General features: G+C 45.7%; 1 long non-coding RNA gene across 5 annotated transcripts in view; it reads right to left on the bottom strand.

The window, feature by feature from the left end:
• Positions 1-23,271, bottom strand: part of LOC104004947 (uncharacterized) — a 78,567-nt gene extending 55,296 nt beyond the window's left edge. The window contains exon 1 of one of the 5 annotated variants that reach the window (XR_001715720.4): positions 21,439-23,271. This is a non-coding gene — a long non-coding RNA (uncharacterized LOC104004947). Of the gene's footprint in view, positions 1-1,971; positions 6,239-21,438 lie in introns of those variants that run through there. The other 4 variants (XR_008546378.1, XR_678052.4, XR_001715721.4 and 1 more) reach the window with 4 other exon arrangements.
• Between the last annotated feature and the right edge of the window lie 3,338 nt (positions 23,272-26,609).

The raw sequence follows: 26,609 nt of genomic DNA, 5'->3' as shown, positions 1-26,609 counted from the left end.
AAAATTGAAGCCAATCTCAGTTGCTGGGTCAGGGTTGAAATGTCATGATCTCCCAGCTGTGAGCAATGTTTGAGATAGTCCAGGTTAATCCCTGCCTTTTAGAGAGGAAGAAAGGAAAGCCTGGCCACTGGCTCCGCATCACCCCTAAAGGTAATAACAAACCAGGACCCAGGGCTAGTATTTGTTTCTTGAGATTTAAACTTTTTCTCAGTGTGTTTGGATTTTTTATATAAGTTATAATTATAAATATCCTGACATAGATTCTTTCCTTCACACTCAGCCTCTGTCTTTTACTCGCTTGGGTGATCCCCAAGTCAGAAACTGAGGGTAATGGCTAATATTTGTTTCTTAAGCTTTAAACTTTTTCTAGTGTGTTTGGATTTTTTACATAAGTTATAATTATAAATATCCTGACGTAGATTCTTTCCTTCACAAAAGCAGAGAACAGCTAAGATCACCCAGTGAGTAAGAGACAGAGGCTGAGTTACTACACAGTGTGAGGGTGATAGCAAGAGTTGGAAAAAAAAAGATGGATTTTTTTTTAAACTTCCTTGAAAATAGTGGAAGGATACACAATATTGAAGGAGGAGAACAAAGTTAGAGGACCGACACTATCTGACTGCAGGAGTTACTATAAAGTTGCAGCAACCAAGACAGTGTGGCATTGGCAAAACAATAAACGAAGAGCTGGGCGCGGTGGCTCACGCCTGTAATCCCAGCACTTTGGGAGGCCAAGACGGGTGGATCACTTGAGGTCAGGAGTTCGAGACCAGCCTGGCCAACATGGTGAAACCCTGTCTCTACTAAAAATACAAAAATTAGCTTGGCCTGGTGGCACACACCTGTAATCCCAGCTACTCAGGAGGCTGAGGCAGGAGAATTACTTGAACCCAGGACGTGGAGGTTGCAGGGAGCCGAGATTGCACCACTGCACTCCAGCCTGGGTGACACAGCGAGACTCCATCTCAAAAAAAAAAGGATAAACAAAGAGATCAATGAAACAGAATAGAGATCTCAGAAACAGACCCATATAAATATAGTCAATTGATCTTTGACCAAAAAAACAAAGGCAATACAATGGGGAAAAGAAAATCTTTTCAAAAAATGGTACTGGGACGAGACATTTATATTCAAAAAAATGAATGAAGACATAGATCTCATACCCTTCACAAAAAAATTAACTCTAAATAGATCACAGACTAAATGTAAAACACAAAATGGTAAGACTCTTAGAAAATAACATAGGAGAAAATCTAGATAACCTTGGCTTTGGTAGTGACTTTTTGTTTTGGTTTGGTTTTTTATTATTATTTTTTTTTTGAGACAAGGTCTCTGTCACCCAGGCCGGAGAGCAGTGGCGCAACCACAGCTCACTGCAGCCTTGACCTCCCAGGCTCAAGTAATCCTCCCACCTTAGCTTCCTGTGTAGCTGGAACTACAGGCACATGCCACTATGCCTGGCTAATTTTTCTGAAATTATCTGTAGAGATAGAGTCTCTCTATATTGCCAGGCTGTCTTGAACTCCTGGGCTCAAGTGATCCTCCCGCCTTGGCCTTCCAAAGTGCTGGGATTACAAGTGTGAGTCACTGCACCCAGCCAGGTTATGACTTTTTTGACATGACACCAAAGGCATGATCTATGAAAGAAAACATTGATAAGCTAGACTTCATTAAAATTAGAAACTTCTGTTCTGTAAAAAATACTTATGATAATATAAAGAAAAGCCACACACTGGGAGAAAATATTTGCCAAAGATGTATTTGATATGGGACTATTATCCAAAACATAAATAAAACTCTTAAAACTCAACAGTAAGGAAACAAACAACCAATTAAAAATGGGCCAAGACCTTAAGAGAGAGTTCACCGCAAAAGATATACAGGTGGCAAATAAGCATACGAAAGATGCCCCACGACGTATGTCATCAGGAAAATGCAAATTAAATCAACAATGAGATACCACCTACACACCCTTTAGAACAGCCAAAATCCGGAACACTGATGTAAGGTACCTGGAAGTGCTTCGGTCAAGGAATAGGCTGAGGCGGGTATCCAGGCCTGCATGAGTCAGCAAGTTTGGCACGCAGGCGCACACCTCCACTTGTTATATAAACTGTTTGTGTAAGTTCATACTTGACTTGGAGCCACAGTTGTCTGTAAAAGGTATAACTGCCCTGTTAACTCTGTGCACCAGAGACGTGGCTCTGGGGCTCGGCTCGCCTCAAATGGCTTGACATGGTAGGCGCGCAGGCGCCCAGAGAAAGAGAGAGCGAGTCAGAGCTGTCCGTCTGAGCCAGGACACAGCTCAGCTCACTCATTCCCAGAGAGAGAAAGAGTTAAGCTGCTCACCCTGAAGGCAAGGGAGAGCCGGCCACGCAGCTGTGTGTGGGAGCCGCCAGACTAAGCAGCCGAGACAGGGCGGACAGTGTGAGAGAAAGCTGTTGATAAGAGCTGCTGCTGAATAAAGTCATCTTTCAACTGCCTACAGCCCCCCGAGTGTTCTTTCTGCTCATCCAGCCACTCCCTTCGGACTCAACATAACATTTGGTGTAGTCATGAACCTGACAACTGACAACATCACATGCTGGCAAGGATGTGGAGCAAAAGGAACTCTCATTCATTGCTAATAGGAATGCAAAGCAGTACGGCCACTTTAAGGATAGATTGGCAATTTCTTACAAAACTAAACATGCTGTTACCATACGATGTAGTAATCATACTCTTTGGTTTTAACCCAAAGAAGTCAAAAATGTATGTCCACACAAAAACCTGCACATGGGTGTTTATAGCAGCTTTATTCAAAACTGCCAAAACTTAGAAGCAACCAAGATTTCCTTCAGTAGGAGAATGGATAAATGAAACTGTGGTACTTTTAGTCAATGGAATATTACTCAGCACTGAAAAGAAATGAGCTATCAAGCCATGAAAATACATGGAGGAAACTTAAATGCATATCACTAAGTGAAAGAAGCCAGTTTGAAAAGGCTACATACTGTATGACTCCAACTATATGACAACATGGAAAAGTCAAAACGATGGAAATGGTAGAAAGATCAGTAGTTGCTAGGGGTTAGGGTGGAGGGAGGTATGAATAGGCAGAGCACAGAAGATTCTTAGGCCAGTGAAAATACTCTGTATGATGGTTTAATGGAAGATACATGCCATTATAAATTTGTCCAAACTAACAGAATGTACAACACCAAGAATAAACCCTAATGTAAACTACGGACTTTGGGTGATAATGATGTGTCAATATGGGTTATCAGTTGTGACAAATGTACCACTCTGGTGGAAGGGATGTTGATAAGAGGGTGGCTATGTATGTGGGGGGCAGGGAGGATGTGAGATATTTCTGTATCTTCTGGTTAATTTTTCTGTGGACTAAAACTACTTAAAAAAATAATGTCAGCCGGGCGCAGTGGCTCACGTCTGTAATCCCAGCACTTTGGGAGGCCGAGGAGGGCGGATCTCGAGGTCAGGAGATTGAGACCATCCTGGCTAACGCGGTGAAACCCCATCTCTATTAAAAATACAAAAGTTTTTAGGCGTGGTGGCGGGCGCCTGTAGTCCCAGCTACTTGGGAGGCTGAGGCAGGAGAATGGCGTGAACCCGGGAGGCGGAGCTTGCAGTGAGCCGAGATCACGCCACTGCACTCCAGTCTGGGTGACAGAGCGAGACTCCGTCTCAAATAATAATAATAATAATGTCTATTTTTTTAAGTTTCTTTAAAAAGAAATATGCAAAGGACAAAGCAGGGGCCCCTGAAATGTCATCACTTAGAGCAGTGGTCTCCAAACTACTGTGATCACACAGACCATTAGAAAATAAGTTTGCACACCTTCCTTCAATGCATGTATACTGTATTTATTTATAATTTTTAAAAAATAATTGTAGAATCATGGGGCTACCTTTTTTTATACAGAGAGTACAGTTGCTAGACAGATAAGGACTGCTATATTTCTCTTATTCAAAGGGATGTTTTTTCTCTTCTCAAATAAAAACTGACATGAGTCGGGCTAGTTAAGCAATTTCATCTTTTCTCCGGTTACAGATCTGATTTCATAAGACACAGTGATCACCTCTTCTCTGACAGGCATTGAAGAGAACACACTAATAAGTCGAGCCACTCTGCAGAACGCCACGGCCCACGTTTTGCTTGCTTTTTGTTTCCATCTAGACTTCTTTCGTGTTAAATGGCCCTCACACTTTTTCTGCCCACTTGCTCCAAGCATCCTAGATGTTTTAAATGGAATATTTGGTGCCCCAAACCTAGATTATAATCTGAAGAGTAGAAACAGATCTCTGTATGAACCAACGTGAAAATGAACCCAGTCTCAGGTGCTGGGTCAGGGTTGAAATCTCGTGATCTCCCAGCTGTGAGAGATGTTTGAGACAGTCCAGGTTAATCCCCGTCTTTTAGAGATGAAGAAAGGGAAGCCTGGCCACTGCCCCTAAAGGTAATAACAAACCAGGACCCAGGAGCCACATTCCTCACCTCCCCAAGTCAGAAGCTGAGGGTAATGGCTAATATTTGTGCCTTGAGCTTTAAACTTTTTCTGAATGTGTTTGAATTTTATTTATTTATTTATCTATTTATCTATCTATTTATTTATTGAGACAGGGTCTTGCTCTGTTGCCCAGGCTAGAGTACAGTGTACACAATTGTATTTGTGCCACTGCAGCCTCAAATTCCTAGGCTCAGGAGATCCTCCTGCCTCAGTCTCCCCAGTAGCTAGGACTACAGACATGCAACCACCACCTTCAGCTAATTTTTTTTTGTAGAGATGGGGATCTTGCTATGTTGCCCAGGCTGGTCTCAAACTCCTGGCCTCAAGCAATCCTTCTGTCTTGGCCTTCCAAAGTGCTGGGATTACAGGTGTGAGCCACCATGCGCGGCTTCTTTTTTTTTCTTCCCCCTATGATCAGTTAACAGAGGATAAATGTGTTCTGTTTTTTTCTCTCATTTCATCTTCTCAAGATGTTGTATTTGGCAAATGAGGGAAAAATCAGGCCATGTAGAGGGAAATGACTTCTCTGTAGATGTTCATGAAGTGTGCCTCTGGGTTGTAAGTGGAATCCTAGCACCTAAGTTTCCTAATACCTACTTCTTTTTTTTTTTTTTTTTTTTTTTGATGGAGTTCCGCTCTGTTGCCCAGGCTGAAGTGCAGTGGCATGTTCTCGGCTCACCGCAACCTCGGCCTCCCAGGTCCAAGCTATTCTCCTGCCTCAGCCTCCCAAGTAGCTGAGATTATAGGCACCTGCCACCACGCCTGGCTAATTTTTTGTATTTTTAGTAGAGACAGGGTTTCACCATGTTGGCCAGGCTGGTCTTCAACTCCTGACCTTGTGATCCACCCACCTCGGCCTCCCAAATTGCTGGGATTACAGGCGTGAGCCGTGGCACCTGGCTTCCTAATACCTACTTCTAACAATAAATAGGATATTACTATACATTGCAAGAGCAGAGCTCTGTAATAATTAAGGAAGCTGGTGATTTATAAGGAAAGCCTGGTATGTCAGTTACTGCAATTATATACATCTAAGCTTGACGTGAAGAAAAGTCTCTGGTCTGCGTGAGGACAAATCTACTCTTTAATACAACAGAATGGTCTAGCACAGGAGATTTCTCAAAGTGTAGTACCTAGACCAGCAGCATCAGCATGATCTGGGGACTCACTAGAAATGCAAAATCCCCAACCTCACCTCAGACCAACTAGATCAGAAACTCTAGAAGTGGGGCCCATAATCTGTGCTTGAACAAGCCTTTGAGTTTGACATCTGCTCTGGGGCAGTGTTCTCAAATTTTGGTCCTGGGACCCCCAGCCTCAGGATGTCCAGAGGGGGCTTCTAAGATGGGTTATGTGGAAGTGCAAGGAACTGAAAGGACCAATGGTTTATTCCTTCAAGTTCAGTGTTTCCCAAACTGGCCTAATTGTAAGGATTACTGGGGACCTCTTAAAAAGACCAAATTTCTGGTCAGATGCAGTGGCTTACCTCTGTAATCCCAGAACATTGGGAGGCTGAAGCAGGAGGATCACTTGAGCTCAGGAGTTTGAGACTAGTCTGGGCAACATAATGAGACCCCATCTCTACAAAAAAGTTTTAAAACCTAACCAGACATGGTGGTTCATATCTGCAGTCCTAGCTACTCGGGAAGCTGAGGTGGGAGGATTGCTTGAGCCTGGGAGATCAAGGCTGCAGTGAGCTGTGATTGCACTGCTGTACTCCAGACTGGGTGAGAGCAAGATCCTGTCTCAAAAAAAAAAAAAAGACACTATTCCTGGCCCCTACTCCAGGGGATTCAGAATCAAACCAGGAGACAATAGTGGCAAAGGGCAGGCTCAGATTCTGATGCAGCCCCTTGGAAGATGTGGCCCACTCATCCTAACTCACTTGGAAATTATTGCTCTGGGACTCCAAAACGACTGATTTAATTTATAAAATCCACCTCAGCCCAACACCATCAACATTTGAGAGGGACCCAGTTACTGGTCCTTCGTTCAGTTAATAAGTATTGTTCAGAATCTATTGTGTTTTAAACAAGGGAATAAAAATGTTTTTAAATAAAAAATTCTGTCTCTGATTATTTTTTAGGGTTATGATGGATGATCAGGCACACAGAAGCCCAAGGAGACCTCTGAAGACAAAGCATTCGGTCTAGATGGAGGAAAGACTGTCACTAAATGGAGGGAGAAGAGGGAGGTTACGTAGGAGAGAGCAGCAAGAAGATAAACGGGGAAGGGAAGGACCAAAGAAGCTGACATCTCCTGGGAAACTACTGAAGGATGAATCTGGCTCCTTGGACCCATGGGAGGGAGACCAGCTTGATGGGTTAGTACCAAGGTGAAGGCTTTTTTTGGTTTTGTTTTGTTTTGAGACGGAGCCTCTATCGCCCAGGCTGGAGTGCAGCGGCACGATCTCGGCTCAATGCAACCTCTGCCTCCCAGGTTCACACCATTCTCCTGCCTCAGCCTCCTGAGTAGCTGGGACTATAGGCGCCTGCCACCACGCCCAGCTAATTTTTTGTATTTTTAGTGGAGATGAGGTTTCACCGTGTTAGCCAGGATGGTCTCGATCTCCTGACCTCATGATCTGCCCGCCTTGGCCTCCCAAAGTGCTGGGATTACAGGCGTGAGCCACCGTGCCCGGCCGAGGTGAAGGCTTTTGAGGCTGCTTTGTTTAAGCACCTGCTCTGTCCCTTTCCAACAGGCAGTTGGCTCAACCTATTTGAGCCTAAATCTCCCCATCTACGAATAGGCTGATAATAGGACTGCTCTCAAAGAGCTGTGACCAGCAAATGTAATGAGGTTGTTGGTGTTTCCCAGGCTCCATCAGCTGGTGTGGCCACACAGCTATAGCTAGCAAGAAGCACGCAGTCCACGGGAACCATTATGATTCTAAACACCTTCTGGCAGAACTCAAACTTTTTCTAAGTCATCGCCTCTTAGTCAACAGAAAGGCTGTCCCCTTATAGACCCTTCCAGTGATGATCAGTCCTGTTTCTGATGTACTTTATTTATTTATTTATTTATTTTTTGGAGACAAAGTCTTGCTCTGTCACCCAGACTGGAGTGCAGTGATGCAGTCTCGGCTCACTGCAACCTCTGCCTCCCAAGTTCAAGTGATTCTCCTGCCTTAGCTTCCCAAGTAGCTGGGATTACAAGCGTGCACCATCACACCCTGCTAATTTTTGTATTTTTAGTAGAAACAGGATTTCACTATGTTGGCCAGGCTGGTCTCGAACTCCTGCCCTCAAGTGATCCACCCACATTGGCCTCCCAAGGTGCTGGGATTACAGGCATGAACCACCGTGCCCAGGCCTTCTGATGTACTTCAAAGCCAGACTACACACCAATAAAAGAGTTTATATGCTTCGGCTCATTCCATTGGTGAATGAGGAGAGGTGGAGCAGGAAAGGAGCCTGTTCCTGGGGTTGCGGGCCCAGCAGCTCTCATGGCTGCCTATGCCTCCCTCTGGCTCAGTTTAAACTCAGCGGGGCTTAATCCCAGGAGCACCATCTCTTTGCTGCGGAGCCAAACAGGTTCCTTCTAAGGGTTCGCTCTGCATCTCTTGCTCTTCCTAAATCTGGTTGCCTCTTTCCCACCATAACTTGATACTTCAGGCGAAAACAAGGCAAATTGATTGGAAAAAGCTGAGATTGACAAGAATTTAATTTTCCCTGAGACACCCTTTAAAAAGGGGGCAGGCCAGCGCTTAGAGCTAAAGCGGGTTTATTGACTGGTAATTGGTTAATTATCTACACCAGTGGTTCTCAAACTTGAGCGTACATCACAACCACCTGGAGGGTTGATTCTTACACAGACTGCTGGGCTCCATATCCAGGGTTTCTAATTCAGCAGGTCTGGGGTGGGGCCTGAAAATTCGCCCTTCTACCAACCTCCCAGGTGATGCTTATGCTGTTGGTTCCAGGACCATACGTTGAAGACCACTTACTCTACATTTTGGAGAAAGAAACTAGGAGTTTTCAAAAGCTATAGATTATCATTAAAAAGCCAAAGTGAAAGATACTCTCCCTCAACAGCTAATTATAATGGAGGCTAAAAGGAAGCATAAAATATCACTAAATAGGCATCAGATAATCTATGACATCATACTTGATTACAGTACTGGTCCTCATCACCAGTGCATGGTGTTCAGTTTATCGTTTGTGAGCATGGTGGTCGTTTCTAATTTTGTTTTTAATTTATAGAGAACTTTGGCATCCAGTATAATATGAGGGCACTTGAATGACCCATTGTTCCAAAACCATCTCCTGTTTTGAGAGAAATTTCCAGCATTAGAGTCACAAAGTTAGTGACGCTGTGTCTAGATCTACATAGGGAACTAAACAGGGAACCCAGAGTACCTTCTGGCCTTCTCTCATTGAACTTGGAAGCATTAATTAAATTAGTTGTCAACACTTTGGTGCTGAGACAGTGAGAAGCAAAGCACCACGGGAGAACCATGGCTAAAATCAGCCTCAGGAAGAAAATGAGACGGGGAAGCAGCTTGAAGATTTGGGTCTTAGGGCTGGGCATGGTGGCTCACGCCTGTAATCCCAGCACTCTGGGAGGCCGAGGTGGGCTGATCACCTGATGTCAGGAGTTTGAAACCAGCCTGGCCAACATGTTGAAACCCTGTCTCTACTAAAAACACAAAAATTAGCTGGGTGTGGTGGCTCATGCCTGTAACCCTAGCTACTTGGGAGGCTGAGGCAGGAGAATCACTTGAGCTTGGGAGGCAGAGGTTGCAGTCAACCAAGATCGCACCACCACCAAAGTGAAACTCTGTCTCAAAAAGAAAAAGAAAGATTTGGGGTCTTAGGTGGCTGTCCAAGGACAAAACAGGGAGGGAAATACTGAAATAAGGTTACGGGCTGTATCAGGGCACCTGCTTTCAGGTACCGCCATCTCGATTATCAGAGGGGTTACAAGATGCAAAAGTGAGAGCAAAACAGGTCCTGACTGCTCCAAAGGGAAATCAGCAGAGTCATTAATGACTTGGCTCCTGACCAGCCCCGTGTGCCCTGTTTAATTCACAAGAGCCTCTCCTCCCTTATGCACTGTCCCAGTTCTCTTCCCGTACCCAGGAAGGCATGCTTTCTGTGTAGGTCATTGCACAAGGAGACTGGGTCACTTATTTCTGGGAGGATGTGGTGCAGGTCCATGGAGGGGAAGATCAACAGCTCAAGCTCAGAGAGAAATATGTACCCTGAAATTCGAGATGCCTCGTGCTAATTCCCATGGAGACTGGTGTCAGGTAACTGAGGACAAGACCGTAAACACAGTCGCATCTGACCCTGTTCTGCAGGCAGCATCTAGGGGATTCTCTCTCCCTGGGGCAGCCTCCTTGGGCATAGCAGCCAGCTCTTGGTATAGAAACCTCACCTGGAAAGGAATATTTCCATTGTGCAGGCTCAAAAGAGGCTTCACAGTGAGCTCAGGGCCTTCCTGGACAGTGATGTACTCAAATTGGGGGGACTGATGAAAGTGTTGGGAAGCAGGATGGGTAACGTTAGGGTGCTCAAACCCAGAAGGCTGAAGGTTACGCCAAGAAAGGCTTTTGAACATATCAAAGAAACTGATTTTTGTAGCCTTCTGCCCATGAGCCAGGCTCTTTGCCTGTGTTGTTTTATCCTCACTACAACCATGTGAAGGTGCAGAAATAGGCTCAGAACTAAGTCACTTGCCCGAGGTCATCCAGCAGATAGTGACAGAGCCAGGGTTCCATTTGACTCAGAGCCCATGCTCCGTCCATCCCACCATGTAGCCCTCTAAAGGGGAACAGCAATAGGATCTGTAATTCAGGAGGAAAAGGTGATATTCAGGTATTCTCTGTTTCTGCAGCATGAGAGCTTTAGGTTAGATGCAAGTGGGGATTGCTCAAAACAAAAATGGATTGTCTCAGGAAGTTAAAGAACTCCCTTTAGGGGATGATTCGGGAGCATGACCCTGCCCTGAAGTGGAAGAATGCAAAGTGAAGGAGGGCCCTCCGCCATCTAGGGGCAGCCCGGAGGAAAACGCATGGATGTGGGGCCCGCACGTGGTTCTGGGGAGTCACAGGACAGGGAGAGCTGCTAAAGCCCCCCAACCCCACCAAACACACACACACAATCCAAAAGACTAACTGAAAATGTGGGGCCTTTTTTTAAACTTTGCTACTCAAAGGAATGAAGCTGTAGTTTACACCAGGTGTCAGGTGGCTGTTTTTGGCTGTTAGACTTGCCTGCCCCTTCCCCGGGACACCCTTCCTCGCCCAAGATAAATGCTGTTGCTTATTCAGACTGCTTGGAGGAGGAGAAAGCCAAATATTTGTACCCAGGAGACTTTTTTTTTTTTTTTTTTTTTGAGACAGTCTCGCTCTATTGCCCAGGCTGGAGTGCAGTGGTGCAATCTCAGCTCACTGCAACCTCCGCCTCCCAGGTTCAAGCAATTCTCCTGCCTCAGCCTCCAGAGTAGCTGGGACTACAGGCACACGCCACCACTCCCGGCTAATTTTTGTATTTTTAGTAGAGACAGGGTTTCACTATATTGGCCATGGCTGGTCTAAAATTCCTGACCCCACATGATCCACCATAGTCGGCCTCCAAAGTGCTGGGATTAACAGGTGTGAGCCGTCACACCCAGCCCAGACCTTCTCAGCAGAAGTCCATCCAACCCTAGGGGTTTGCACCCCGTGGGCCCTGCCAGGAGGGAGGCAGCTGTATGTTCCCATCTGTGGAGGGCTGGTGTGTCCTGCCACAGAGTCAGGGGTCCTCAGATCATGGGTGCCAGCCAAGAGTGGAATGATTAGGAGCAAAAGCAAATCTAAACCCTGATAGTCTCGTGGACTTCAGCATCCACAGGTGTCCCCATCTGCAAGCAGTTCACCACCAGAAATGAGCTCCCTGGTGAGGGGCTCTGTGTGTAATTGGCTCCTCTGAGAGGCTCCCTGCCCCCAGCAACTGCGGGCAATCTCACTTCCTAGAAGCAGAGAGCTTTGCTCCCCAGTCTGGGTGAACAATGTCAGTTGCTCAGGGGATATCCTCTTTGACCACCTTGCCTACCCAGTGTCCCAGACACCCTCAGGTGTTCCTATTCACCTCTCCTACAACGCTGTCTTTGCATTCAGCCATCTCTGTTTTCCCCAAGCGTCTAAATCCTTTTTGTTCTTCAAGGACTAACTGGAAGACACTTCCTCCCTGAAGCCTCCCAGGCTACCCAGCCCATGATGATCTCTCTTTCCTGTGAATTTTTCACCTGTCTATACTGCTCATTTGGCCTTCTCTGAGACCTCAATTCTCCTAACCATTAGTTGCCTTGACTTTTTAGCTGTATCTCTGTACAGATGATGTCGCTTTTTTAAATATTTCCCCCAGCACAGAGCACACTCAGTCCAGTGAGCACAGCAGCCATTCTGATTACCGGGCTACCTGAGTATGAATTATGGACAAACTTCTTTAAAAAAAATTTTTAGTGGGCCTACATTATATCCTCTCAGACACAAATGTCCCAGCCTTCACAGGGTCTATCTGTTCATAGAGAGGAAAAAAATAAAACAGAAAACGGAAAGTATTCATAATGCCACCATCCAGAGTCAACCTGTGCATGCTAGGATATATCCTTCTGCGTGCATGTGTGTGTGTGTGTGTGTGTGTAAACAGCCTCATTGAGATTATCATTCACACATATCATACAATTTGATAGCCACGTGGAAAACATCAAATTAGATCCATTCCTCACATTAGGCACCAGGGTAAAAGTTTTGGATTAAGCACCAAATGGATCAAAATCTAAATGTAAAAATGAAATCATACAAATAATCCAAAAAAAAAAGAGTGGAATACTTTAAATGTAGAAAAGACAAAATCTTTTCTAATTATAACTCATAAAATCCCTAACTCATAAAAGTAAATAAAATATTAACAAATTTGGTTCTGTAGCATTATAAAAACATCCTAAGTAAAATATCCAAGTAAAATCAAAAGGCAAATGAAACCTGGGAGAAAGAATTGCAAATTGTATCACAGACAGTTAAGGTTAGTTAACAGTTAAGGTTAATGAATTGTTAATATCCTTAACAATTAAAGAACTTCTCAGAAGAAAAATCCTAATAACCTGATAGAAAAAAGGGCAAAATATGAACAGACATTTCACAGAAAAAGTAAAGCAAATGAAACTAATGAAAATATGTTTACTATTATTTTCCTGATAACAGAATTGCAAACTTAAAATACTGTATACTATGGTACCATTTCTTATCTTTCAGATAGGCAAAAGTCCAAAAGTTGGACAATATAGTCTATTGGTGAGGCTTTGGGGAAACATTGTCCCCTGTTGCTGATGGGAATTCAAAATCATACAATCTCTGTGGAGAAGGATTTTGTAATATCTGGCAAAATTACATGTGCTCTTTCCCTTTGACCCAGCAACCGCAGTTCTAGGAGTCTATTGCAAACATAAATACCAGAAATGTGAAGTGGCATATGCTCCAGTTATTCATTGCAGCACTATTTATAATAGCAAAAACTGAAAACAACCCAAATGTCCATCAGTAGGCCATTGGTTGAATTCATTAAGGAGTATGCACACAGTGAATTGCTGTGCAGCAATAAAAGGAAGGAGGATAGATGGCCTCCAGAGTATAGTGGTAAGTAAGAAATACAAGGTCAGAAGAGTAAATACAGTATGCTAGCTTTTTTTGTTAGAAAGGGAGGAGGGGCCTGGCGCGGTGGCTCATGCCTGTAATCCCAGCACTTTGGGAGGCTGAGGCAGGCAGATCACCTAAGGTCAGGTGTTTGAGACCAGCCTGGCCAACAAGGCGAAACCCCATCTCTACTAAAAATACAAAAATTAGACAGGCATGGTGGCAGGCACCTGTAGTCCCAGCTACTCAGGAGGCTGAGGCAGGAGAATCACTTGAACCCGGGAGGAGGAGGTTGCAGTGAGCTGAGATGGCGCCACTGCACTCCAGCCTGGGCAACAGAACAAGACTCTGTCTCAAAAAAAAAAAAAAAAAAGCCACTCATGGTGGCTCACGCCTGTAATCCCAGCACTTTGGGAGGCCAAGGCAGGCAGATCACAAGGTCAGGAGTTTGAGACCACTCGGGCCAATATGATGAAACCGCATCTGTACTAAAAATACAAAAATTAGCCGGGCATGGTGGCAGGCACCTGCAGTCCCAGCTACTGGGAAGGCTGAGGTAGAAGAATTGCTTGAACCCAGGAGGCAGAGGTTGCAGTGAGCCAAGATTGTGCCATTGCACTGCAGCCTGGGTGACAGACCGAGACTCTGTCTCAAAAACAAAAAAGTTAATTAGAAAATATTATCTCTAAGATGAGATGAGAAAGAGAATGACAGCTGTGACAGCTGAGTGGGGAAGGGGCAGACAGGGAGGCTAAATTCTTTGCTTATATTTCTTTTATAATTTTTACTTTCAGCATGTAAATATGTTAGAGTATTGAAAAACAAAATTAAACTTAGAAAAGGCAACCCCCTTCAATCAAAAACAAACTCAGCCAAATGATGGTTATAGTATAGCAAGTTGATTTTGTAATCACAGGGAGAAGAATTATTTTAAGTGACTTTAAAACGCAGTACTTTGACTGAACATCTCTCTAGGAGGATACAGCCTAGGGGCAAAGAGAACCACAGAGAAATCTGAAACCATATTTGTCAGTCTTCCTAGTTATTCTACCGGACAAATGGCCCAGTTTCTTCAACAAATAAAATGTACAAAAATTGAAAGGGAAACATTCTTTTATGGATTAGAAAAGACTTAAGAGACCTGTGACCAAATGCAAGGGTGAAAAGAGAATTTTGAAATAATCAAAGAAAATTGAACGGTGATATCAACTGATATTAAGGAAGTGTTAATTTTGAGTGTGATTTTATTTAATTTCATGGTTTATTTTATTATAGTTCATTGTATTATTATGGTTCTGATTAATTTATATTACGGTTTATTTGAGTAGTGTGGTTATGGGTTTTTTTTTTTCCTGTTATGAGATTTTTTTCCCCCTTTTGTCTATGGTATATTTATTTATTTCTAATTTTATTTTGAGTTGTTTGTTGTTGTTTTTTAAAAATTGTGCCTTTAAGTGAGATTCCCAGGAATCAGCAACAGAAGCTCAGTGGTGACTAATGCTCTAGATGTCCCAGGGCTCTAAGTTCTACGTGGAATACCTAAGTCAACAGTGAATTTTCAGAAGGGGCAAGTAAAAAATGACAGCCTTAGGACGACGGCAGCGGCGGCCCAGCAGGCTCCGCGCATGGGTCCGCGGTGGCTTGGGGTCCGCCCGCGGGCTGCGGTGCGAGCTGGCGGCCGGCTCCCCTCCTCCCCCGCCGGCCGCCGCCGCTGTGATTGGGCGAAAGATGGCGCTGGGCGGACGGAAATCCTAATGACAGTCTCCAAATTCGCCTCCATCTGTACCATGAAGTGGTGAATCATATCGGAAAGATGCTTTAAAAGCAGATTCTCTACTGCACGCTGAGGAACAGTACAAAAAATGGCTGAAATCAGGTGGACATAAAATCGACAGTATTAAAGAAATCATATTGAAGGATGAATCATTGAAGACTCCATTTCCCAACTGAATGATTGTTCTTTCTCACAGTTTACATTTTAGGAGAGCATTGGTATTAAATGGACTATATTAAAATGATTTTCGGGAAAAAAAAAAAAAAAAAGAAATGACAGCCTTAAAGGCAACGAACTTATAACAAATATTCTGTTGGATCAAGTTGATTGAAGCAGGAAAACTTTCTTGGCATGAAAAATCACACCATCAGAGGCCAAGAGCACAGGCTCCCGAGTTCCAATTCCAGCTCTCTCACTTCCTACTCTCTGGCCTTGGGCCCGTTACTTAGCCTCCCTGTGCCTCAGTTTTTCTATTGACAAAAGGAAAACGGGTAGAAAGAAAACCTATCTGATAGAGCTGTTGTGGGGAATAATTAAGTTAAAGACATGTAAAGTGCTTAGAACAGTGACTGGCACATATGAAGCACAATATTATTGAACATAATAAATCTGATTTTTTAGCATTTAATTTTTAGAAAAAATTGACCAGTCATGTATATTGCTCCTTTTAGTTTTTTGCCCCTTTCTTTTTCATTTTTCTTTTTTAAAAGACAGAGTCTTGCTCTGTCGCCCAGGCTGGTGTGCAGTGGTGTGATCACGGCTCACCACAGCCTCAAATTCCTGGGCTCAAGCGATCCTCCCGCCTCCTGAGTAGCTAAGACTACTGGTGTGCACTGTCACACCCAGCAAATTTTTTTGGGGGGGGGGGGGTAAATACGGGGGTCTCACATGTTGCCCAGGCTGTTCTTGAACTCCTGGCCTCAAGCGATCCTCCTGCCTCAGCCTACTTTTACACCTTAAACTAGTGTACCACGTAAACATGCCAATGGGGGAAAGACGACACAATCTACAGTGATGCTCCCTCTTCTAGCGACTCCGGGGGTGCAAACTGGGGCCTACGGAGTGGAGGAGCACAGGCTGCCCTGAGGGCCGACCAGGCTTGGTGCCAAATGACCTCACGATGGCCTCCCCCGGGAAGCCTCACTCCTCCCTTGGTCCAGATCAGGAGTCCTTCTTTGCCTTTTTTCCACGGTGGGTAGCTACTCCTCGAGGGCACATTCATCACAGTAAAGTAAATGAAATTCCCATAGTTCTCCTCTCCCCTGCAGAGGAACGCATGTTGAGGGTAGAGCTCTGTTTCACTCTCCCTGGTAATCCCCAGCACTGCACCCAGCTCCACAGCGCTTCAGATCCACTTGTCAAAGTGAACAGAACTGGGGGCCAGGGGACAGCCTGTATGTGACAGACCCGCTTAAAGGACCTAGTGCCTGCACAGAGAGGAACCGTCAGAGGAGGCGGCAGGAGCAGAGAGGGAGCCACAGGCAAACTCCTAGTCTGCATTTCTTTCTTTCTTTCTTTCTTTTTTTTTTTTGAGACAGAATCTCGCTCTGTCGCCCAGGCTGGAGTGCAGTGGCACAATCTCGTGCGGAGGCACAATCTCCGCCTCCAGGCTTCAAGTGATTCTCCTGCCTCAGCCTCTTGAGTAGCTGGGATTACAGGCACATGCCACCAGGCCCAGCTAATTTTTGTATTTTTAGTAGAGACGGGGTTTCACCATGTTGTCCAGGCTGGTCTTGAACTCCTGAACTCAAGTATCAGCCCGCCTCAGCCTCCCAAAGTGCTGGGATTAAAGGCATGAGCCACCACGCCTGGCCTTTTGCTTTTGGGAGACAAGGTCTCACTCTGTTCCCTAGGCTGGAGTGCAGTGGCTGGGACACGACTCACTGCAACCTCAACCTCCCTGGCTCAAGCGATCCTCTCACCTCAGCACCCCTGAGTAGCTGGGACTACAAGACACATGCCCCCATGCCCTGCTAATTTTTGTATTCTTTGTAGAAATGGGGTTTCACTATGTTGTCCAGGCTGGTCTTGAACCTCTGGGCTCAAGTGATCCACCCGCCTCAGCCCCTCAAAGTTCTGGAATTACAGACATGACCCAACACACCCAGCCCTAGTCTGAGTTTGTACTTGGGGTCCACCTTGTCCAGTAACTTAAGTTCCACCTCCTCAAAAAGATGCTTGCCTAATCATCTTTACTGTATGTTCCTTGCCTCATTCCACAAGCCTTTACTGAGAAGCCCCCTGAAATACAATCTTGCCCCCACAAAACTTCCGAATGATAAAAGAGAGGAGCCTCATCAAAGAACATAATCAACAGAGTGAAAAGGCAACCTAAGGAACAGGAGAAAATATTCACAAATCATAAACCTGATCAGGGGCTAATATCCAGAACATATAAAGAATTTCTACAACTCAACAACAAAGAAACACAAATAACTCAGTGAAAAAACGGGCAAATGACTTGAATAGACATTTCTCCAAAGAAGATATACAAGTGGCCAACACGCACAGGAAAAGATGCTCAACGTCACTAATCATTAGGGAAATGCAAATCAAAACCACAATGAGTTATCACCTTATACTCACTAGGATGGCTATTATCCAAAAAATAAAAAATAAAAACCAAAAGAAACAGTAAATCACAAGTGTTGGTGAGAATGTGGAGAAATAAGAACACTTGTGCACTCTTGGTGGGAATGTAAATGGTGCAACCACAATGGAAAACAGTGTGGAGTTTCCTCCAATAATTAAAAATAGAATTATCAATTCCACTTACAGGTATATACTCAAAAAAAATTGAAAGCAGGATCTCAAAGAGATATTTGCACACCCATGTTTATAGTGCAGTATTCACAATAGCCAAGAGGTAGAAGCAACCTCAATGTCCATCAGCAGATGATTAAACAAAATGTGGTGTACACATACAATGGAATATTATTCAGCCTTTAAAAAGAAGGAAATTCTGGCCAGGCATGGTGGCTCACATCTGTAATCCCAGCACTTTGGGAGGCCGAGGCAGGCAGATCACTTGAGGCCAGGAGTACGAAACCAGCCTGGTCAATATGGTGAAACCCCATGTCTACCAAAATTCAAAAAAAAAAAAAAAATTAGCTGGGTGTGGTGGCGCATGCCTGTAATCCCAGCTACTCAGGAGGCTGAGACATGAGATTCACTTGAACTCAGGAAGCGGAGGTTGCAGTGAGCCGAGATCACACCACTGCACTCCAGCCTGGGTGACAGAGTGAGACTATATCAAAAAAAAAAAAAAGAAGAAGAAGAAATGTTTGAGACTGTAAATTTTATGTTATGTGTTTTGTTTTTTGTTGTCATTGTTGTTTTTTAGATGCCCAGGCTAGGGTGCAGTAGCGCAATCTCAGCTCACTGCAACCTCTGCCTCCCGGGTTCAAGCAATTATCGTGCCTCAGCCTCCCGAGTAGCTGGGATTACAGGCACATGCCACCACACCTGGCTAATTTTTGTATTTCTAGTAGAGATGGGGTTTCACCATGTTGGCCAGGCTGGTCTCAAACTCCTTACCTCAACTGATCTGCCTGCCTCAGCCTCCCAAAGTGTTGGGATGACAGGCGTGAGCCACCTCGCCCAGGCTATGTTATGTGTTTTTAGCACAATTTTTTTTAAGAGAAAAGGAGATGCAAAAATAATTCTAGCTGGGCACGGTCGCTCACGCCTGTAATCCCAGCACTTTGGGAGGCCAAGGTGGGTGGATCATCTGAGGTCAGGAGTTCGAGACCAGCTTGGCCAACATGGTGAAACCTCATCTCTACTAAAAATACAAAAATTAGCTGGGCATGGTGGCGGTGCCTGTAGTCCCAGCTACTCAGAAGGCTGAGGCAGGAAAATCACTTGAACTTGGGAGGCAGAGGTTGCAGTGAGCTGAGATCATGCCACTGTATCCCAGCCTGGGTGACAGAGCAAGACTCCATCTAAAAAAAAAAAAAATTCTAAATAGTTGATTGAATAATCTCAACTACTTGGGGATAAAACATGATTTTTCTCCTAATATAATTGCCCCCAACTAATCCAGACTGACCATCCTTTTTTTTTTTCTCAAATAGAGGGTTTCTTAATCACATCTTTGCCACCTTCCATAGCTTTCTAGCCACCTTTGATTATTTCCGATTTAAGACTCAGCCCTTTGCATCCTGAAGCTTCAAGTCTCATCAACTCCCTGTCCACCCATGCAGACTGGGTCTGTCTGTGACTCTAGCTTAGGCTTGATCTCTTTACCCATCATCTTCTCCCCTCTGTAGAGCCAGCCCTCCAGTGTGTGCTGGTGCAGGAAGAGAGAGAGGCAAAGGGCAAGTGTCTCCTCTCAGCACAGCAAGGTTGCATGGATCCATCCTGCACGCCCTCAGGAGCTGAGAACTCAAGGCAGCAGTTCTGGGCCCTCTCTGCCAGGCAGTATATCCCTTCCCCACTATCTCCCTCCCATCCTTTTCTCCACAGCCCGAGGGCAGATTGACAAGCCTGAAGGCCAAGCAAACAACCATCTGGGAGCACAACTCTCCTTACAAACACCTCTGGTTTTTCTTATGATTCTCTTAGGTCCCCACCCCATTCCTTGGCTTCAAGAGAGTGAATAACCCCTCTCCCCAAGACCAGTCCACCTCACCCTCTCCTTTGTCAACCCTCAGAGCTTGAATGGGTAATCATGGAACCAGTTCGGACTCCCCCTATAAGGCAAGGGGAGCTTGGCAGGCTCCAGCTTTGGGGGGCTTACTGGTGTCTCTCGGAATGGAGAGACCTTTGATTCTCACCTTTAGACCCTCTTTCAAGCTAGTGGTGTCAGAGGAGGGAGAGATCACTTTCAACTTTCAGTGACAGGGAATCAGAGAAAACCTTTTTGGAGAGGGAACATTTGAACTGGGCCTCAAAGGCTAGGTCAGATTTGGCAAAGTGAAGATGAATGGTCAGGTGAGAGAGAGGGAAGGCAGAGGCGAAGGCTCAGACACAAGGAGTTTCGTGGCACGCAGGTGTACCAGTTAGCTACGACAGACATGCGTGCAGGAGAGTGGAGAAAGGGAGTGAAAGCATGCCCAGTGTTTCACGTTGCCTTTGGCTTGGTCTGAGCTCAGTCTGTCCCATGATGCTTTGAGGAGGGTGTAGGCAGCTGTGCAGCCATTCTCAGGACCTGTATTTGCATTTGCACAGGCCAGTGAAGCTGAGAGTACTGAAGTTCACTGATGCTGGCCAGGAGCTGTTTGGAATGACTGCCAATCTTGAAAGTAGAGTCCGTGTATCTCAAGACATAAAATTAGCAAAATTCTTCTGCAGCCAATCCCATTTTCTTGCAGTCTTCATGCAGAAGCACCAGCTTCTCTGAGCATTTGAATCACTCCACACAGCTCCTTCTATCCTGAATGACACTGCCCAAAATACACTGAAGGCCTGTCCAGCACCCTGAAAATTCCACGGCTACACAACATGAGGAAGCCGAGTCAGGGGAACAGGGGGATTCAGGTTAGCTGTGGCCACTCACGTGCTCTGTGATTTTGGACAAGTCAGTCTCTGAACCTCAAATTCATCAGAAATGCAGGGGTGATACTAGCTGCCCTAGCATAGGATTAAATGAGGGAGGTAATGTGCATGAATACGTTGAAAAGTGTCAGCCGGGCATGGTGACTCATGCCTGTAATCCCAGCACTTTAGAAGGCTGAGGCCAGTGGATCGCTTAAGACCAAGAATTTGAGACCAGCCTGGCCAACATGGTGAAACCCCATCTCTACTAAAAGCACAAAAATTAACCAGGCATGGTGCTGCGTGCCTGCAGTCCCAGCTACTTGGGAGGTCGAGGCTTGAGGATTGTTTGAGCCCAGGAGGTGGAGGTTGTAGTGAGCCAAGATCACAACACTGCACTCCTGCACTCCTGGGTGACAGAGTGAGACTCTGTCTCAACAACAACAGCAACAACAATAAAGTAGTGACATTGATGTGTATCTTACATGATGAATGCAGTTTCCACTCCTCTCAAGACCCCAGAGTATAGTGCATAGGGAAGCAGAAAGCATTTGTGTTCCCAGGGGGGAGGCTGGCTGTGCAGGGAGGACATGATCAATAACACAGCCAGCTTAAAATAAGCATCAGTGTCACCAAAACGCTGCTTCCAAACCAACCCCTGATGTTCTAGGTCCACCATTCCTCTGTCCCACCTCCCTGCTTTACCTCTTTTTTTTTCTTTTGTTTTTTTTAGACGAAGTCTCACTCTGTCACCTAGGCTGGAGTGCAGTGGCGTGATATTGGCTCACTGCAACCTCCGCCTCCCGAATTCAAGCAATTCTCCTGCCTCAGCCTCCCGAGTAGCTGGGATTACAGGTGCCTGCCACCATGCCTGGCTAGTTTTTGTATTTTTAGTAGAGACAGGGTTTCACCAGGTTGACCAGGCTGGTCTTGAACTGCTGGTCTCAACTGATCCACCCACCTCGGCTTCCCAAAGTGCTGGGATTACAGGCATGAGCCACTGTGCCCGGCCTTTCCTCTGATTTCTATGGCACCTATCACCATGGTATGCAGGTACTCACATCAAATCTGTTTTTAAGTTCAAAACAGAGCCATATGTGGGAAGACGCATTTCTCTTCTGAAGCCTTATCTCTGAAGCTGAGCTTGGAGTGAAGTGACAGGCGGAACCGACTCCTTGGAGGATGGAATCTTGAGGTTTTATGTGGGAGCAGAAGAGAAGCAAGCACCAAATATCTATCAAATGCCCACAGAGGGAAACACTGTAGTAGCTGCCTAGAGATTCAGTCCTGCTCAAGTTTCCCTGCTCAGATCTCAGGCGCAATTTTGAGAAATGTTCTTCTTCCTCAGTGGATGACCTCACCCTTTATGGGGAGGCGTGCCCATACGCACAATAACACAGTACTCATAAAGTCCAAGAGAGGCCGGTCCAGGCCTTGGCCAGGGAAGCATCCATGGACTTGGGCGTTCGTTGCAGAATCTTCAGACAGGTCTGGATGAGGGGTGAGGCCCTGCCTTGGAGGGGCTGCCCTCCCTCTGTGGCATGGAAGCCCTGCTGCCTGTGACAGGAGGCGACTGCACCTCACCCGCGGCCTGTATGCTGCAGGACCCAGCGAAGAGCTTCCTTAGCTTGCAGCTGTGCAGACACTAGGAAAGGGAGCACCTACCAGGGAGATTTGCCTTCTTGGTCCGGTAGCAAATGCAGTCCCGCCGGCCCACCTGGTACAGGTAGGACGTTCCGCAGGCCTTCCAGATCTCCTTGGCAGGTTTATGGGCGAGAGAAAGCGGTTCCCAGCCTCCTGCCCTGATGCGGCTGCACTTTCTGGACCGCCGTGAACACTCTGCCCCCTGCCTGGCCCCCAAAATACTCTTCTGTCTCTACAGTTGTGCCACCTTTCCCCAGCACCAGGGAGCAGCTCGGCAGGGCCAGGCTCTGGGGGCCAGCACATGCGTTCTTCACAAGCCTAAGAGGGCTGTCGTGAGGGAAAAAAAATGGCATTATATGACGTCATTCCAGCTTTCATACCCTTTCTGGAAATAAGTGAGGATATAAAGAAATAGACATAGATTATGTACACACATACATGAAGGGTAAGTACTTGGAAATGTTAAAGAGTTCGTTTTAAAAGTCCTTAGGCAGCACCCCTTTCTCAAGTTAATTCCCACTTGATCAAAGGTGGAGCTGCGGGCTCCGAGGAGGCGCGGTCAGGGTGGGAGGCCTGGGCTGCGCGGACCGCGAGCGAGCCTCCTGGGTCTCCCTCCTTAGCGGAGAAGATCCTCCAGGCTAAGGTCCAAGGCCCATCTCCCTTGGGGTTGTGGCCGCCCACCTCCTCCCCGCCACCCTGGGCTTTGGCTTTGTCCTCAACCACGCCCCGGGAGTGCGCGGAGCGGTCGCGGTCCTGTTAGCCAGGGTTGCGTTCCCGCCGCGAAGGCCCGGGCGCGCGCTGCTGTGGATCGACTCTGGGGCTCCGGCCACCAGGTGGCGCCACACGGCTACCTGCGCGCCGCTCTGAGGAGGTGGGATCGCCGCGGTGCAAAGGACCCAAGACCGGGGGTAACCGGTCACCCGAGCAGACCCACCGCCCGCACTGCCGAGGCTCAGGCGCCCCAGTTCGGTGCCAAGAGGCACGCCCCGGGGCCAACCTGGACAGGTAGCTTCAGCAAAATTGCCGGACAGTTAAAAAAAAAAAAAAGTTTCCACCCCACCCCCCACTCCCAAATCAATTCAAAAATAAAAATTAAACTGTGGGCTGGGCGCGTCTGAAACCCCGTCTCTACAAAAAATACAAAAATTAGCCGGGCTTGGTGGCGTGCACCTGTAATCCCAGCTACTCAGGAGGCTGAGGCAGGAGAATCGCTTGAACCTGGGAGCGGAGGTTGCAGTGAGCCGAGATCACACCACTCCAGTCCGGCCTGGGCAACAGAGCAAGACTCCGTCTCAAAAAAAAAAAAAAAAAAAAAAAAGTTAAACTGTGGTGGGGAAAGTTGTTGGCGACAATACAAACCCGCATGAATACAGGCAGCGGGGAGCATGAGTTCTGGAGCCAAAATTGCTGAGTTCAAATCCTGTTTAATGACCTTGGGTGCGTTATGTAACCCCGTATATAACCCCATTACGTCATCTGCACATGCAAATAATTTACTTAGAACTCACGTCATGAATTGTTGACAGGAATTAAATGAGTTGCTACACCATATATATTTATACGTGTGTGTTTTATATATTTAATGTAAGTGCATATAAATGTATGTATGCATATAATCATATGCATGTATAATATACAAAATTATGTACATATATAACATATATGCCTAGTACATAGTAAGCACCAGTGTTAGCTATATTTTATGCATTTATATATTTATTCGTTATGCAAGTTCTATGAATTATTAATTTTTAAAAACATTTTCACTCAAAAGAAAGACACTATTGGGGTTTAACCTTTTTTTTATTTTTTAATTTATTTTTGAGATGGAGTATCTCTCTTTCCCCCGGGCTGGAGGACAGTGGCATGATCTCCGCTCACTGCAAACTCCGTGTTCTGGTTTCAAGCGATTCTCCTGCCTCAGCCTTCCAACTAGCTGGGATTACAGGCGCCCGCCACCATGCCCAGCTAATTTCTGTATTTTTAGTAGAGATGGGGTTTCACCGCGTTGGCCAGGCCGGTCTTGAATTCCTGACCTTCTGATCCACCCGCCTAGGCCACTCAAAGTGCTGGGATTACAGGTGTGAGCCACCGCACCCGGCCTTTTTTTTTTTTTTTTTTTTTTTTTTGAGATGGAGTTTCACTCTTGTTGCCGAGGCTGCAGTCTCCCGGGTTCAAGCGATTCTCCTGCCTCAGCCTCCCAAGTGGCTGGGATTACAGGTGCCTGCCACCATGCCCAGCTAATTTTTTGTATTTTTAGTAGAGACAGGGTTTCACTATGTTGGCCAGGCTGGTCTTGAACTCCAGACCTCAGATGATCCACCTGCCTCAGCCTGCCAAAGTGCTGGGATTACAGGCGTTAGCCACCGCTCCCGGCCTGTTAACTTTTTATATGGAAATTTTCAAACATTTACAAAAGTTGAGAAAACAGTATAATAAACCCACATGGGCACATCACGCAGTTTCAATAATTAACACATTGTCAATTCCGTTTTATCTATACCCCAGGACCCCTCTTCCACTCAGCTAGGCTATGTTAAAGCAAATCTGAGATTACCTATAATTTCATTTGTAAATACTTGACGATTATGAAGTATTTTTTAAAGCTCAATGTTTGATACTTCCTTCATGCACAATGTTATATTCTTCAGTCCATAGATTTCCCATGACACTGGAAATCTTTTCCAAACCAGCATTTGACACAGAAGTTGGAACTGTATATTGAATCAGTTATGAAAAATTTGGAGCAGTGATTTATTTGCCTGAAAAGCATTTCCCCTTCTGAAGAGATATGTTCTCCCTGAGGAAGGGAACATTACGCTCAGCCACTGGTTCTCTTCTAGTGAGAATCTACGGGGTGTTCTTTTATCTGCACTGACACATCCCAGGTTGAATGATCACTCCATGGAAGGAGATTCTTGTAATTAGTCAGATTCCTACACTCAGAGGAGGATCTATCCATTTCAAGAAGGAAACCACTTCTCCAGACACTTGAAGGCTCTAGGATATATGGCCAATACTGCAGGTGAACCACTGTCTACTCAAAGTGTCTTTACACCAGTGCCAAGTCCCATGCATACTAAAAATTTAAGCACATTTATTTCCTCAAGGAATGTTGTTAACATGTTAAATTATTTACTTAAGATACTAATACACACACATCCCTGCCTAATAATACATTAAGAGGCCTTTGAGACAGGAGAAAGACAGAAACCAGGGAAATAGTTGTTCTTATTCAACTGTATGGTTTTTGGGGGGGTTTTGAGACAGAGTCTCACTCTATTGCCCAGGCTGGAGTGCAGTGGCACGATCTCAGCTCACTGCAACCTCCACCCCCCGGGTTCAAGCGATTCTCCTGCCTCAGCCTCCTGAGTAGCTGGGACCAAAGGTGCACGCTACCATGCCCAGCTAATTTTTGTATTTTTAGTAGAGGCGGGGTTTCACCATTTTGGCCAGGATGGTCTCGATCTCTTGACCTCATGATCCACCCGCCTCGACCTCCCAAAGTGCTGGGATTACAGGTGTGAGCCACCGCACCTGGCCTTCCATGTTTTTACTGTTGCCTTCCCCCTTCTTGATGTTGCTGGTGTTAAGGTTTCCACATTTGATGTACCCCATCTCCATACCTCCCCATGGTCCTGTGTAAACCCCAAGTCTTCTAAAAAAGCCCCGTCTTTCCCTTCACTGAATTTCTGCCTCTACCACACAATTAGCACTAATGTACGTGGACATGCCCCCTAGAGGCTGAGCTTGCGTGAAGGGACCCAGGCACTTCTGGAGAGATGGGACCAGCCTAGAGGAGCTGACATGCATGAGGAGCCCAAGCAGCTCCAATTTTGTAACCACCCATTAAAGTGTGACAGGTGAGGGGGAGGAAAGGCATTGCCCCTTCCTGAAGAACTAGGACACTGAGGGGACTTTGGGAGTCTAGGGAACATGATGCCATTTTGTACTCTGGCAGAGCCCCAAGCACAAACCGCACCCCCTTCAGGGGGGTTACGTGCCTGAGTGTCATGGGAGGCCACTGCCTCCCAGGGCTTCTCCAGCAGCAGGTGAGCCAAGGAGGAAAAACAGGGTGGGGGAAAAGGCCTTGAAATCACTGGATGAGTTTTACAGGGAACCTGAGCATACTGCAGAGGAGACATAGGTTATAACCATAATGTGATCCAGCATACAACCACAGACTGGGGAGGCTGAGAAAACAAAGGTTATGCTTTTTTTATTTTACAAAAGCACTCTTAAAAATTACAATACACAAGCCAGATATGGTGGCTCATGCCTGTAGTCCGAACTACTAGGGAGGCTGAAGCAGGAGGATTGCTTGAGCCCAGGAGTTCAAGGCTGCAGTGAGCCAAAATCGCACCACTGCACTCCAGCCTGGGCAAAAAAAAAAAAAAAAAAATTATAATACACACTCATAACAATTTAAATAAACTTAATTATAGTAAGCTAATATATTATATATAATAAAAATATATAAAAATATATCTCATATATAATATTGACACATATTTTGTAATATATTATCATATATTATATATATATAATGTATATATTTTTTCTCCTCCCCTGTCCAATTATACTCTCT

The sequence above is a fragment of the Pan troglodytes genome, chromosome 12 (assembly GCF_028858775.2).
Source record: "Pan troglodytes isolate AG18354 chromosome 12, NHGRI_mPanTro3-v2.0_pri, whole genome shotgun sequence".
NCBI lineage: Eukaryota > Metazoa > Chordata > Mammalia > Primates > Hominidae > Pan > Pan troglodytes.
Note: the sequence above shows the minus strand (reverse complement) of the source record. Positions and strands in the feature narration are given on the sequence as shown.